Raw genomic sequence first — 14947 nt, 5'->3', positions numbered from 1 at the left:
TAAAGGAATAAGGACCAGCTCCTCTGATGATATACTTGGCCATTTGGAAGATAGCAATTAGGCTCTTTTATTCTAAAAATATTTATTTTATTTATCCTTTATTTTTTTTTAAAGCAGGCTTCATGCCAGCATGGAGCCTGCTGCAGGGCTTGAACTCATGACCTTGAGATCAAGACCTGGGCTGAGATCAAGAGGCAGACACTTAACCGACTGAGCCACCCTGGTGCCCCTAAAAAAATATCTGTGTGGGTGAAAATATTCTAACAAGTGAAATAATATTATAGTTTGCACTTTTCAATTTGCTAACTTCCTGTGTTTAATATATATTTTATAGTCATTTTCCTGTGGCAAGGTCACTGACTTCCAAATGTCATGACAGAGGCTAAATTACTCTGTTGGTCATTTCATGCACCTAGAAAGAATTTAACTTGGGGGTTGCATTTAACATTTTTCTGTATACTTTGTCCCACTTTGGATCAGAGTTCTATGTCTGATTTTTTTTAAGACTTATTTATTTACTTGAGAGAGAGAGAGGGAGAATGTGTGTGTTTGTGCATACGCACCAATGGGGGGGGAAGCAGAGGGAGAGAATCTTCCAGCAGACGCCCCATGGAGTGGAGAACAAATTCTGGGCTCCAGCCCACAACCCATGAGACCACGACCTGAACTGAAACCAAGAGCTGGATGCCCAACGGACTGAGCCACCCAGGTGCCCCATGCCTGTCACCAAGTCTTATCCCCTTATGGGCCCCACATTCTAGAAGAGCTAAGATGTGTGACTTTACTTGGATGGACATGAAGAAAACCAGAAAATACAGGTTTGTTTGTCTAGATTTTAATTTTTAAAAATTAGATTCCTGTTTACAAAAGTAGCATGTAGTCATTATAAAACAAGTGGGGATAAAATAAATACAAGGTGGGGCGCCTGGGTGGCTCAGTCGTTAAGCATCTGCCCTCGGCTCAGGTCATGTTCTCAAGGGTCCTGGGATCAAGCCCCTCATCGGGCTCCCTGCTCGGCAGGAAGCCTGCTTCTCCCTCTCCCGCTCCCCCTGCTTGTGTTCCCTCTCTCTCTGTGTCTCTCTGTCAAATAAATAAATAAAATCTTTAATAAAAATACATACATACATACATACATACATACATACATACATACAAGGAAAATGTTTTCAGGGTTTTGTCAATATACACACATATATACACATAAATGTTTATATCAGTTACTTAAGACAAAAGAAGCATTCTTTTTTAAAAACTTTTTATTTAAATTCCAGTTAACATACATTGTTACATTAGTGTCAGGTGTACAATGTAATGATTCATCGCTTCCATACATCACCTGGTGCTCATCACAGGTGCCCTCCTTCATCCCCAACACCTGTTTCCCCCATCCCCCCACCCACCTTCCCTCTGTAACCACCAGAGTTAAGAGTCTGTTTCTTGGTTTGTCTCTCTTTTTTTCCCTTTGCTCATTTTTTGTTTCTTAAATTCCACATATAAGTGACATCATACGGTATTTGTCTTTTTCCGACTGATTTATTTTGCTCAGCATTATACTCTCCAGCTCCATCCACGTGGTTGCAAATGGCAAGATTTCATTCTCTTTGTTGGCTGAACAACCTTCCATTATTAGTGCACCTTCGGGCTCCAGCCGCCGCAGGGCCCAGCCATGGGAGCAAACTGAAATGGGCCTGAGCCCTCCCACCAGAGGCCTCAGCGACAGCCATCCCAAATGGGCCTTTCCCCCGGTCTGTGGGCATGACAAAATCATTGTTGGTTCATGCTGCAAAGCATGGGGTCCTACCCAGCAAAGTGACACAAACACTAGGACATGGTCCTGGGCCTGGAGAGGAGAAGACAGAACGCAGGGTATTTCTTAGACGGCATTGGCCGTATGCGTACAAAGATGGCAGGGCAGCTGTTTGTGAAGGCGTTAGGCCAACTCACAGATCTTTGGCTTTTAGGAAAACGGTGATGCCTATGACTGAGACCACCTTTTTCTTCTAACTTGCATGTCCCCAGTACTTTTCCATGCATGACTTCATTTGCTCATATCCACAGATGGACGAGCGCCACAGGGCTGGCAGCAAGCAGGGGACTGCATCCCTGGACTAAGCCACCTGCTCAAGAGCCCGGGGCTAGTGTGGGGCACAGCTGGGTGCAGAACTTTGACCTCTTTCTCCACCCCACAACACTCCTTGCTCTTAGATTTGCGGACAATTCATGCACCGCACATGGATTTGTATTTAATAACAGTGAATAACCGTTCATTATTTCTGTCAATGGATCCCTCAAACTGGAGGAGCATGAACAGGTTAGGTAGTAGGTTCTTAGCCCCGACCCCCAGACACAGCTGCAGGTTCTCCTGCAGGACTCCTTGAATACAAACACCCAGCTGCCCTTTGCGGTGAGATCCAAATGCTTGGTGTCACGGCAGGAGCCACCTTCAGTCAGTTTTCCTCGGGTAATTACTAGTGGTCGGTCTTCCATACCTGCCACCTGCAAGAAGATAGGAAATAAGCAGTTTTCTTTGATCTCCTAAGACAAGCGTCTCACTTCCTAGGTTCATGCTCTGTGTTATCTGTACAAAGCTACAGGCACTGGAACTTGAGTGAATTATGGCCCAGAGAGCACAACCATGGCTTCCCTTATCAAAGGGACATTCATGAATGTGGACGGAGACTGTTCACGGTCCCACTGACACCGCTACCACTGTGCTGACACTGAGCCCGCATTTCTACCAGAGACCTCTTAATAAAATTAGTAAATAACCAATAATAAACATGGCTAGAATAACGTTGTTTGAGGTCATCCTCCAGGAATGCTCCGGCTGTGAAGCAGAGCCTCTGGACGATGCTCACAGCCTAGGGGATACAGATGCCATGTCGGGAGGGGCAGAGAGCTAAGACTGATATCTGCGGGGCACCTGAGTGGCTCAGTTGTTGGGTGTCTGCCTTCAGCTCAGGTCATGATCCCAGGGTCCTGGGATCAAACCCCGCATCGGGCTCCCTGCTCAGCGGGAAGCCTGCTTCTCCCTCTTCCACTCCCCCTGCTTGTGTTCCCTCTCTCGCTATGTCTCTCACTGTCGGATAAATAAATAAAACCTTAAAAAAAAAAAGATTGATATCTGTGTGCCCAACTTCCAAGGATTCTTCTTCCTAATACTGAGCTTCTTGAAAAGGAGTCTTCTGAAGAGGAAGGCTTCTCCTGCTCTAGAGAAAAAAAGATGCTCCCTCTGCCCCTGGAGCCCCTCTCTGTGGGGCACTGGCTTGGGGTGTCAAACCCTCTGGGGCAACTAAGGGGCAGTTCAAGAGGACCGCTCCTGAGGGAGTTTCCCAGGGAGCAAAGACTCTTCCTCCTGAGGATCCCAATCAATCTGCTCCCCAGAACTAAAAGAGATAGTGAGAACCCGACATGCTCCGTTGAATTAGAAAGGTAAGCTTTTCTCAAATCAAGAGTAAGCCTGAGTTGACTGATGGGTTTGACTCTGAGGACAGGAATGGGTTTCCAGCTGACGTTCTCAAATATAGTAAGTTCTTCATAGGTTCAAGGTTCTGAATAAAATGTATTTAAACATACAACAGATAATATATACAATATGTAAATATATAACACACCAGAAAATATGTTTTTGTAATAATTTGAATTTATGATAATGTTTACATGTAAACTTGCAAATGGGTTTGTAGGCTTTCAAAACTATTTTAAAATTTTGAGAGCGAAACCCTTTGAAGTCCCCACATCACAGTGAAATGCTAGCCCTGGTTGGTTGGTTTCTTAAATTGGGTCAGTGGCAGATGTCAGAGGTGTTTGAAGTCAGAGGATCTAGAGCTCTGTTCTCAGCTGGGGGTGACTTTGCCCCTTGGGTGCATTTCCAGTGGCTGGAGACACTTTAGGTTGCCCCACCTGAGGGGTTGCTCCAAGCATCAGTAGAGGGAGGAGTCAGCGATGCTGCTCCATCTGATATAGCCTCCACCCCTGCACATCCAAGGATCATCTGACCCAAAATGTCAAGAGTGCTGAGAATGAACCCTGACCCCGAAGGTCAAAGTTTATTCAATACTAAGCTATTTCAAGTACCATTTTAAAGTTCAATAAAAAACAATTTTATGAAATAGCATTAAAATTTAAACAACAACAACGAATTTCAAGACAAGTCAGTTCCCATACTAGTGACCTTGATGAGGATTAACGTATTAACTTTAGTCACTCTTGCCCCTCCTGTGTCAGTGTCCTAGAGTTCTGGGACTTAAACCGGGGAGAGGGCGCAGAGCCCTTCCCCACCCTGGGCAGCATGAGTTTACCTCCCTGCAAAACCTGAAGCCCGGGCTGCTGGCCACGCTGCCAACCGAAATACATTCTTATTTGAGAGAACAATGGGCAGATATGCTGCTTATTCAGACTTCAATGTTTGGAAGACTTTTTTTTTTTTTTCCAAAAATGAATGAAGTTTAGGCTCTTCCTTCAAGCCAAACAGCTGACCACGTTTGTCCTCAATGATAACATTGGAGTTTTCAAGTGAAAACTTTGGAAAGCTAGGATCGGCCATGGCTACTCGAAGGCTTCCTAACGTTTAAAGAGCTTTCTGCGGAGGTCAGTGTGACATTAATGAAGATAATTCTTTGATATGGTATCATGAGACACCTCAACACTGGGGAAATCTACATATAACCCAGTGAGCCATTACTTTTCAAATTCCCAGTACACAACTCTCCGGAGTCCTGCGTGGTGTAGGGGTTTCCCACTGCTGCCATGACAGGCAGAGTTGGGGTGGGAACAACGACTGTAGTGTGACTGAGTCTCCCTGGCTGAGACCAAGGTACCATGTTGGACCGGGTCTTTCCTGGAGGTGCCAGGGGAGGATCTGTCCCCTTGTCTTTCCAGCCTCTCCGGCCTGCGTTCCCAGCTCATGGAATTCGTCTTCCATCTTCAAAGCTAGCAACACTGGGTGGAGTCCTTTCCACGTTGCATCCCCCTGACCCTTCCATCCTGACATCACCCTCTCAATGTCCCCAACCACCACATCAGCCAATGTCCCTTTTGCAAAGTCAGGTAACATACTTCCAGGTTCAGGGAAATAGGACGTGGATGCCTTCCAGGGACCATTATCCTGCCTACCACACATGATGAGTGATGTATTCAAAAGTCCGAGTAGAACAATGGATCCTAAGGTGACGGCGCACAAAGTTCATTGACGTAGTTTCAAATCCTGCCTTGCAGCTAATCTTTTCTAAATTTTACGTTCTAGAATTTTTGCCTAGTGTCTAAAAGGCTATTAAAAATACTCCCACCCTTTCCAGCTACATATGTGAGTGGGCCTGGATATTCTTTATAAACTTTAACCAAGCAACCCACTGCAATGGAGTGAATGCAGAAACAAAAGAATCCAATTTTCTTTCATCAAACCAGACATTGAGAAGATTTGCAAAAATGTAAAAACAATGCCAGTCTTCCCGCTAAATTGCTTTTGTTTTGAAAAACATTGTAATTTGTATCAAAAATATGTTATTTATGTTAATGCATAAAGGGCTTATCATTATTTTTAAATTAATAAATGTTTAGAATGTTCTCAGTTTTAATTTCAAATAAGGTAAATATTATTAAATGTAACACACATAGACAAAAGTCCCTTGGAGTCCTCAATAATTGTAAGGATGTCAGGGATCCTGAGACCAGAAAGTCTGAGAAATGCTGTCTTAGAGAATAAAGTAATCCTTGGGCAGGCCTGTAAAATGATGCTCCAGGATGACATTGGAAGGGCCCGTAATGATCTTTTCTGCATTATTTCCAGGTCTTAGGTAACATTTCTTAAATATTTTCCAGAACGTCTGTGGTGTAGGAGGGAGAAAAGTCTCTGAAGACTCAGGACACTGGGCTCCCCCAGCAAGGACCCGTCTCCTTCTACACCTGCTGACCTTCTCACGGCCCCAGGCTCCTCCTCTGAGAAATGGACGCAAACACCTGCTTGTCTACCTATTGGATTGTTGGAGACTAAATAATTAGAGTAAAATGCTTTCGAATCCAGACGTTGCTATGTAAATGGAAGTTATTTGTTTTGTTTTGTTTATAAGCATAAATAGGGGAACAATATAGCTTTTGGCTGAGTGGGTGAAGCAGGGCTGAATTTATTAATTAGCAAGTGTCTGTTAATTGCCTCCCCTAGCCACAGCACAGCACATACAAGAAATCACCAGACACAGCTCTATCCTGGGGAGTTCATAATTTCATGTCAGAGAGTGAGTGGCAACGTCCATATCTGAGAGTATATTTTCAGTGGCTTTAGGCTACAGAGACATTCGAATTCGGGTTAGGAATTGGAAGGATTCCCCGAAGGGGCCAGGTTTCAAGGAAAAAGATGAAACTTGATTTGAGTTTTGATGAATGGCAGGATTTGTTTCCTTTTTTATTGGGATATAATTTACAGGTAACATTAGCTTCCAGCATACAAGGTAATCATGTGACGTTTGTGTACATTGTGAAGGACCACAAGAGTAAGTCTAGTTAACATCTGGGACCACACAGAGTTACACAGTTCTTTTTCTTGGGCTGAGAACCTTTAAGATCTACTCTCTTAGGAACTTTCAAAGATGCAGTAGGGAGTTACTGACTGTGGTCTCCAGGCCGTACATTTTGAATGGACAGGATTTGAAGCAGAGGGGGAGCGGCTCCCAGCAGAGATGCTACAGCTAAGAACGGTTAAGACTGAGGGGGAAAGAGCATGATTTTGGTCTCTGAGCCCACACATCTGCTGCACTTGGAGGCCCCAGGCCTGCTGCTGGCCTGGCAGGAGGCAGCCTCTTCTCCTCCCCGGCCCCCCGCAACTCTTAGCTTCCCCTGCTGCGTCGACGCTGTGTTAATGCACAGATACAGAGGGTTAATTAATGATGAGCCAAATGACTCCCCGCGACACAGGCTTTTTAAGACAATGATGAAAGCCAAATTATGATGAGCTCTTGTTTACTTTAAGCTAGTTATGACAAATTGTGAGTCACCATCTTAATCTGGTCCAGGTAAACTATTGTGTGGAGCAGCTTCCAGGCCAAATCAGCCCCAAAGGAAAGGGCAAATTGCATTAATGACTAGCTCTGTGTTGAAGGATGGACAAGACAGCACTTAGACTCAAGAGTCCCCTTTATCATCTGTGGCCAAATAAATGCTTGCAAGACATGAAAGGGAAACACAAAGATGTATCAAAATAAGAAAATCCGCCCTTCCATCCTAGATTTGACTCACCAATGAACCCATGATGCATTTTCTTCAAAACAAAACCCAAACAAATGGACACACAAAACGTATCTCCCAGGCTTGGGCCTTTGCAAGGCCTGGAAAACCATGGCTCACCCTGGGGCGAAAAGCTCCAGGACTGTGGTCTCTGAATACAGATTTCCACCTAGAAAGATCCAGGGTGCCTTTCAACAAAGAAAGGCAGGAGTAGCAGAATGTGTATTAACTGATGTGGGATTGGAGGCAAATACAATAGAAATAGGGAAACATTCCTAATGATAAATGGGAGTTTTACAAAGAAAACGTGAAGCTGCAGCACCAAACAACTCAAAGCAAAATACACAGCAATGAAAGACTGTGCCGAGGGTGTGGCGCAGATGGTGTGTGGGCGCCCTGTCACCTCGGGCCCAGAGGACACCCCACCTGCTGGTCTCCCGTGATGTCAGCGTGGATCGTGGCTTCGGGGGTCACCACACCATCTGCCCCCTGTAAATTTCCCTCTGCTTCTCCTCCAGTGGTTTAGCTTCTGTTGACAATCACCACCAAGATCCATTATTTTATCTGGGGTTGCAAAATGGCAATATTGTAATACCTTTATTCCTTCTTCATGTTTTGGCTGGAACTCATACAGAAGAACTTTCCTGAGCAATGATTTGATTGATGTGCTCTTCCTCAGGGAAGAGTGAACGAGTGATTCTTACTCGTTAGTCACAGGTGATCAGAATTAATGACTTGGTCCTCAAAGGACCACTGAGGCTCATTCCCTGTGTGTGTGTGTGGGGGGGGGTCATTAAGCATTCACGGATTTTAATGTATTTGATGTGTTTCAATCCATTGCAGTTATCTTTGTGTGTGTGTGTGTGTGATGCTCAAAAAAATGTGATTTTTGGGGCACCTGGGTGGCTCAGTTGGTTAAGCGACTGCCTTCGGCTCAGGTCATGATCCTGGAGTCCCAGGATCGAGTCCTGCATCGGGCTCCCTGCTCGGCAGGGAGCCTGCTTCTCCCTCTGACCCTCCCCTCTCTCATGTGCTCTCTCTCTCTTTCATTCTTTCTCTCAAATAAATAAATAAAATCTTTAAAAAAAATGTGATTTTTGCCAGCAGGAGCCCCTCAGGTGCACTCCTGAGCTGCGTGGCACGGCCTGGCCGTGTTGGACAGCGTCCCCCCCCCACCCCCCGCCATGCTCTGGCTTGCAGGGTGTGGTGACCCCTCCAGTCTGGGAGCAGCCATTCCCCAGAAGCCCTGGTCCCCCCAGTGAGAACCTGCGTGTCGAGACCACAGTCCTGGTGCTTGGTGCGAGCTGAGAGCTGCTACCGGGACTTTTCAGGGGAGAGGTAACAGGTTTCTGTTGGGCTGGCTCTGTGTCTCCTTTTTACAGAAAATAGATCATGAGTTTGTAATGAGGTTCGCAATTCAAACTGAGCCTGACAGAACTTCTGCTTAATTTGTAGTACATTTCTTCATTTTCTTTAATTTTTAGGTTGGCACTTTCTCTCATTCTTAAAACATCCCTAGTGGCTTTCATCTCATTCCCTACTTGTTTCGTTGATTTATTTTCTTAACGTTGGCCACTTTCTAACAAAATGGACAGTGGACACAGCTCAGTCTCTTTCCAGTTCTTTCTGCCAGTAGGATGTGTCCTACCGGGCAGGACAGTCAAATTACGGGGTTTAGGGTGACTTCACAGAATTCTGGACTGTGTGGTTATGCCACCCATTCACTACCTACACCTATTTCTTCCACTTTGCTTTCAGTTCTTAGGGGCTGCCTTTCTAAGGATTGACTTGTGTTGCACAATTATGTCACACGTACACTGTTCCGAAGTTAAATCTGCAAGACAATCGCTCTCAAAGAGTCCCCCCTCCTTCGTTCCCTCTGCTGAGGCCCATTTGTCCCAGTTTCTAAGGCTGTGCAACAAAAGACACAAAGCTTAGTGGCGTGCACAACCATTTATTAGACTCACTAGCTTTGTGGGTCATCCATTCAGACAGGCCCACAGCGGGATGACCAGGCGGTGCTTTTGGATGAGGGTGGGCCTCAGCGGGGATCGGCCACGGCCGGGGTGGGGGCCCAGGTCCTTGGCAGGCGGCCGCCGCTGGCTCTCAGCTCCTGCCCAGACAGGCCTTTCCGGGCGTCCCTTTGCCTGGGCGAGCCTGCGCTTCCCTGCAGCCCTGCTGGTGGCCTCCTCACAGTGAGCGCCCTAGGACAGAGGGACAAAGCCACGGCGACCACATGGCCTCAGAAGCCACCCGGAGTCCCTTCTGCCGCCTGCTATCTGTCGGGGTCAGCAGTCCCATCCAGGTTCATGGGGACGAGGGGTCTCCATATTTCCACACAGGAGGGTAAGGTTCTGGAAGAGTCTCTGGGCTGGGAAGAATGCCAGGGCCACTTCTGAATACAAAGTGCCATCACATTTTGGTTTGTCTTCTGCTGTAAACGCTTAAAGATGGGAGAAGAGCGGGAAAAGCTATACGGGGCATTCCACATGGCAGTGGATCTGGGAGGGGACTTGGAAAGCAGAGGAGGGGTGGTGTCAAGGAGGGACGGGCTCCCTAAGAATGAGGAAGAGGGGCCGAGCAGAGAGTGCAGGGCTGGGCCCTAAGGCCAGGCCAGTAGGAGCCCCCTTTTCTCCCTCTACTCTGGGGAAGGAGGACACTTGCTCCTGTTTGCCCGAGTTGAGATTTTTTTAAATTGACTTGTAAACGCTTCTACATAAGGGAGAGCTACCATTATGGGACTCGTATTCAAAGACAGGGCAAGCTTCTGTGTTCGGGCAGCCTCCTGGACAAGGCATAAGGGGCCCCTCGGCCCGGCGCATGCAGACTCAGTCTTTCTAGGGAGGACGTGACCGGTGGGTGGAATGAGCGCAGGGGGCTGGGTCCCCCCACCCCCAGGGGCTGATGGGCACATCCCCAGCCTCTAACGCCACACGGTGGGCAATGAAGACAGTTTTATCTACCCAATGGCTGGCTTTAGAGTGCATGCTCTTTCCAGTATGTTTGGGCATTCTCTCAGCTCCTAAAAGCTGTAAGTCAGGACTAAATTTTGAGAATATCCACTACATGAACTGTTAATGCAATATTCAACTATTTTTCATAATGCAGAATGTTTCTCTGAAGGAGAGCAGCTCAGTTAGGTAGGACCCCCTCAGAAGTCTACAGTAGATTGCTTACTTCTTTTAAGATAAATAATTGTTAAAAATAGCCCAAGTAAACAGTCTGTTCTAATATCTATATAGAAGTGTATATGAATGTGTGAGCGGGTGTGAGAACACGTTTGCATACATAGGTGAGTGAGCTCATCTTTTTTTCTGTTCCTTTTTCAGAGCTTTTCATTTATTTATTTTTTTAAGATTTTATTTATTTGACAGAGAGAGACACAGGGAGAGAGGGAACACAAGCAGGGGGAGCGGGAGAGGGAGAAGCAGGCTTCCCGCGGAGCAGGGAGCCCGATGCGGGGCTTGATCCCAGGACCCTGGGATCATGACCTGAGCCGAAGGGAGACGCTTAACGGTTGGCCACCCAGGTGCCCATTCAGAGCCTTTTATGAGAGCAGTCAGAAATATCATAAATAATAGACTTTTTAGGTAAACATTTGATAATAATTCGTTGACCTTGAAGTCTAAAATTTGTTATCAAAGAATAAAGTTAATACAGTTGATTCTTGAACAATATGGCTTGAACTGCTTGGGTCCACTTATATGCGGTTTTTTTTAATGGACGGTACAGTACTATAAATGTATTTTCTCTTCCTTATGATTTTCTTAATGGCATTTTCTTTTCTCTATTTCATTTTAAGTTTATAGTATATAATACATACAACATGCAAAATACATAGTAATCGACTGTTTAATGTCACTGGTAAGGCATCTGGTCAACCCAGGCTATTAGTAGTTGAGGTTTTGGGGAGTCAAAAGTTATATGCAGATTTCTGACTGCACAGCTCTGTGCCCTTAACCCCTGAGTTGTCCAAGGGTCAGCTGTCTATTCTTTTATCTCACATTTCAGAATCTCAGGCTGTTTGATTTGATTTAGTCACTTTCTGTTCCAGAAAGTTTCTTCTTTGTGGTTCCAACTATTAAAGTGACATTTTCAAAAAACATTACCCCAAGAATCCCTCGTCTGACCTCCCTACTCCTCTCCCATCCCTGTTTTGTGGTAGTCACTGCCCAGAAGAAAGAGTTCCACAAAATTACCGCCACAGTAGCCACACCACATGGAGAGCTCACAAATATTGATACGATGAGAAGAGGAAGCTCAGGGGCGCCTGGGTGGCTCAGGTCGTGATGCTGGGGTTCTGGGATCAATCCCCACGTTGGGATCCCTGCTTGGCGGGGAGTCTGCTTCTCCCTCTCCCTCTGCCCTTCTCCCAGCTCCTGTGTGCATGCTCACTCTCTCTCAATCAAATAAATAAATAAAATCTTAAAAAAAAAGGAGAAAGATCAGAGTGAGAACATTTAGAAAGTGTCCTAACTTTCTCAGCATACAAATAATTTAGAATACAGAGGAGTTTTCAAAAGAAGATTCCCCTAACGGCGGCAAAGCCATTTAGAGCTTGAGAATCCCAAGCAGACACAGCAGAGATGGGGACCACATTCGTCCCTCACACCTTAAACACACAAGGTCTACAAGCAGCCCCCCAGAGCCAGGCTCAGGGCTAAGGCAGAATCTGCAGAGGAGATTTGACAGAGAGAGACACACCAGGAGCCCCTTGCTGTCCTTCCCTCCCAGCGGAGGGTCCAGAGTGTCTGCAGTAAGACAGGACGCAGCCCTGAGCTCCCACCTGCACCAGGCTCAGTGGGCTCCTGCTAAACCACCACTGACATCTCTTTTCATCATCCCAACGCTATTAGAGGGGATTGCTTTCCTACTTTACAAATGAGGTCACCGAAGCTTATGGGAGCCAGCTAGTTCACCGAATTTACACAGGTAACAAGTGGGAAAACCTGAACTTACACCGGAGGACCTACCGTCGGAGCCCAGGCTCCTCACCACTGTCTGCCCTCTGCTCTAAAACAAGGCCCCTTGACCCAAAGCCCTTGTTCACCCTGAGCCTCCTGGCTTGGGTCAGGGCTGTTTGTTTGGAAGACACCCAGTAAACATGAGCTTTGAACCCAGTGGGCCAGAGTCCTCCCTCGGCTGGTCAGGACCCTGCAAGCTTCCAGAGTCTCTATCCTTGAGGACACGTGGATCTTGAGGAGTATGTTTGAAAATCTTGCACCCTGACATTCGGCACACTCAATTGTTCCACAACTGAGTCCTCGTGTTTATTAGTTGCATCTGACAAATCCCCCCCCAACAGATGCTCCTCGCCCACGTGGAGCTGTTCAGTGGAGTTTGAGCTTCTCCGGAGCTTCCTGTTACTCCACCCCTTGCCCCCCAGGCTGCCCCTCTGTGGGAGCAGCATAGGGCCCTCCCATCTGGACCCCGCATGCTGTCCACACTGCTCACCCTTCACTTTCCCACCTGGGTTTGTTGAAGGTCCTATTTCTGCCTCCTCACCTATGATAGACCATATTACTCTTCCCAGCTGTTTGCTGTTGTTCCCCGTGTGTCCCAGACATTTGCCCTGTGACAGCAAGGCCCCCACTTGCAGGAGGAGGACACTTTCTACTCTATTAATGCCAATCCTGACCATGTCACTCTGTTTGGGCCAAAAAAACTTTAAGTGGAAGATCAGACATCAGACGCGCAGGTTCAGAGCCACAGTGTGGTTCTGCCGCAGCTCAGCTGTTAGAATGGCAAGTGGCGGCTGTGGCTGTTCCTTCAGCCTGGGTCCCAGAGTGAAGAAGGCCAGCATGGAGTGTGGCAAAGGTCAACCTCAGTTGGGGTAGTTAGTGAGCCACCAAGGTTTGGGGACTGTTTGTCATTGCAGCATAACCTGGTAAAAGTGACTTGGGAATGAGAAACCAGAAGGAGCGAAATCGACAGGAAGCTGGTCAATAAAAGTATCTTAGTCTTCGAGGCATCAGCAATGACTTAAGGATGATCTGTTCATAGAAATGGCCATTGCCATCTGTCCCTGCCTCCTGTGCACCTGCTTCCGCACGAGCTGACTCCACTTCTTAAACCTCACACCTGGTCCCCGAATATGCTGTCTCGTGGGAGCTGTTAATACCACGCTCCGGTTCCTCCCGGTTCCTGCAAGCTGGATCCACCTCTGCTTGTCCCTGTGACACAGCCTTTACTCAGTGTCAAGGAAAAACCGAGTTTCTCCATGGAGGGAAAAACCCAGTTCTTCCCGTCTGTGGGTCCCTTCCCTGTGAGTCTCTCTTACTACTGCTGCAGAACACCCCACTTCTGGTCACCACATGTGTGGGGGGTTTTCCTGGTAGCTGGTTCCTACAATTTCACTCAGTTCTGACACTACCTGGAATTAGCATCAGACCCCACAGGTAAGGGGTCAGTCTAGAGGGAAAAACAGACATTACAGGATAATCGCACATTTTATTCAAACAGCGGTAAGTACTATGCAGACACCACCCAGGAGAGCATATTACCTGTGCACCTGATCCTTAGATGGTCCTGGATGACAAAGGACCCTGAGGAAGCCATGTCCTTACTCGGAAGGTAAATATGGTTGGCATTAACCAGGTTGGAAGGGTCTGGGGTGAGGACTGGTGGGAGCAGAGTTACCTCGGTAGTGAATGGCTGGGGGACTGAACAGACCAGCATTGCTGTGGGAGCCAGGGCCTCTGGAACGGGTGTGCGCCCTGGGCCTGCACAAGAGACCCAGGCAGTGAAGGCTGGCAGGGCCGCAGGAAAACCAAGGGGCCAAGACATCCTTCGCAGTTGGGAGGTCTTGGGCAATCCATGAGGGTATGGTTTCTGAGGACCCGGAAGGAGGGACTGTGAAGGCCAGTGCAGCAGGTGGTGGAGGATGAAGGGAAGTGATTTTAGCGACTTCTTTGACAGATCTGCGCCCGCCCCTACCCCCCCACGCCCTTTGTTCTTAGGCCCAAGGACATTCATTTGTTGCCACAGCTTTGCTTTTCCGTTGGACGGTCCTGAAAGCAGGCTGATGGCCCTCGGAGGGTAAGGGGGGCAGCTTCAGCTGTGATATCCAGCTGTGCTCTCCAGTTTCTGTGACGTGCGGCACACAGTAGGGACCAATGGAGCAGAGCTGAATACAATTAGGAGGGCTAGTGTAGGGCGTGCTTCGGACTCTTGGACCTGAACACACATGACCTCCACGAAGGTCACAGGCTGCCCCCCTGACGGGCCCTGTGGCAGGAAGGGCAGGGGGTCCTGAGGGAACAGTCGCGCCCCAGCTCCTTTAAGACTTCAGCACGGCCCCAGAGGGCCACCTTCTCCGCGGCTGGACTTCGCGGAGGCCCTGGAAGCCCGGTCCTGAGCACACCTGTCATGGGCTCTGCGCAGAACGTCCCGGAGGCGGCCCTGCCCCGCGGGATCCCAGGCGATTCAACTCCGCGAGGAAGAGCCAGGGGACACAGAGGACATCCCAGAAGGCAGGCCCGGGACGGGGGCTGGGCTGAAAGAGAAGCCTCCGCAAGGAGCCAGGCAGGAGAAGGGCGAAGGGCGAAAGCCAAGGGCCGGGATTAAGGGCGTGCCCGTCTACGGGGGCGTGTCCCGGCGGCTGGGCGTCAGGGGGTGTGTCTGCCGAGCCGGGGGCGTGCCCGTCTACGGGGGCGTGTCCCGGCGGCTGGGCGTCAGGGGGTGTGTCTGCCGAGCCGGGGGCGTGCCCGTCTACGGGGGCGTGTCCCGG

The sequence above is a fragment of the Callorhinus ursinus genome, unplaced genomic scaffold (assembly GCF_003265705.2).
Source record: "Callorhinus ursinus isolate GAN/ISIS: 27379988/994484 unplaced genomic scaffold, GSC_fseal_2.0 scaffold6, whole genome shotgun sequence".
NCBI classification, from domain to species: domain Eukaryota; kingdom Metazoa; phylum Chordata; class Mammalia; order Carnivora; family Otariidae; genus Callorhinus; species Callorhinus ursinus.
Note: the sequence above shows the minus strand (reverse complement) of the source record.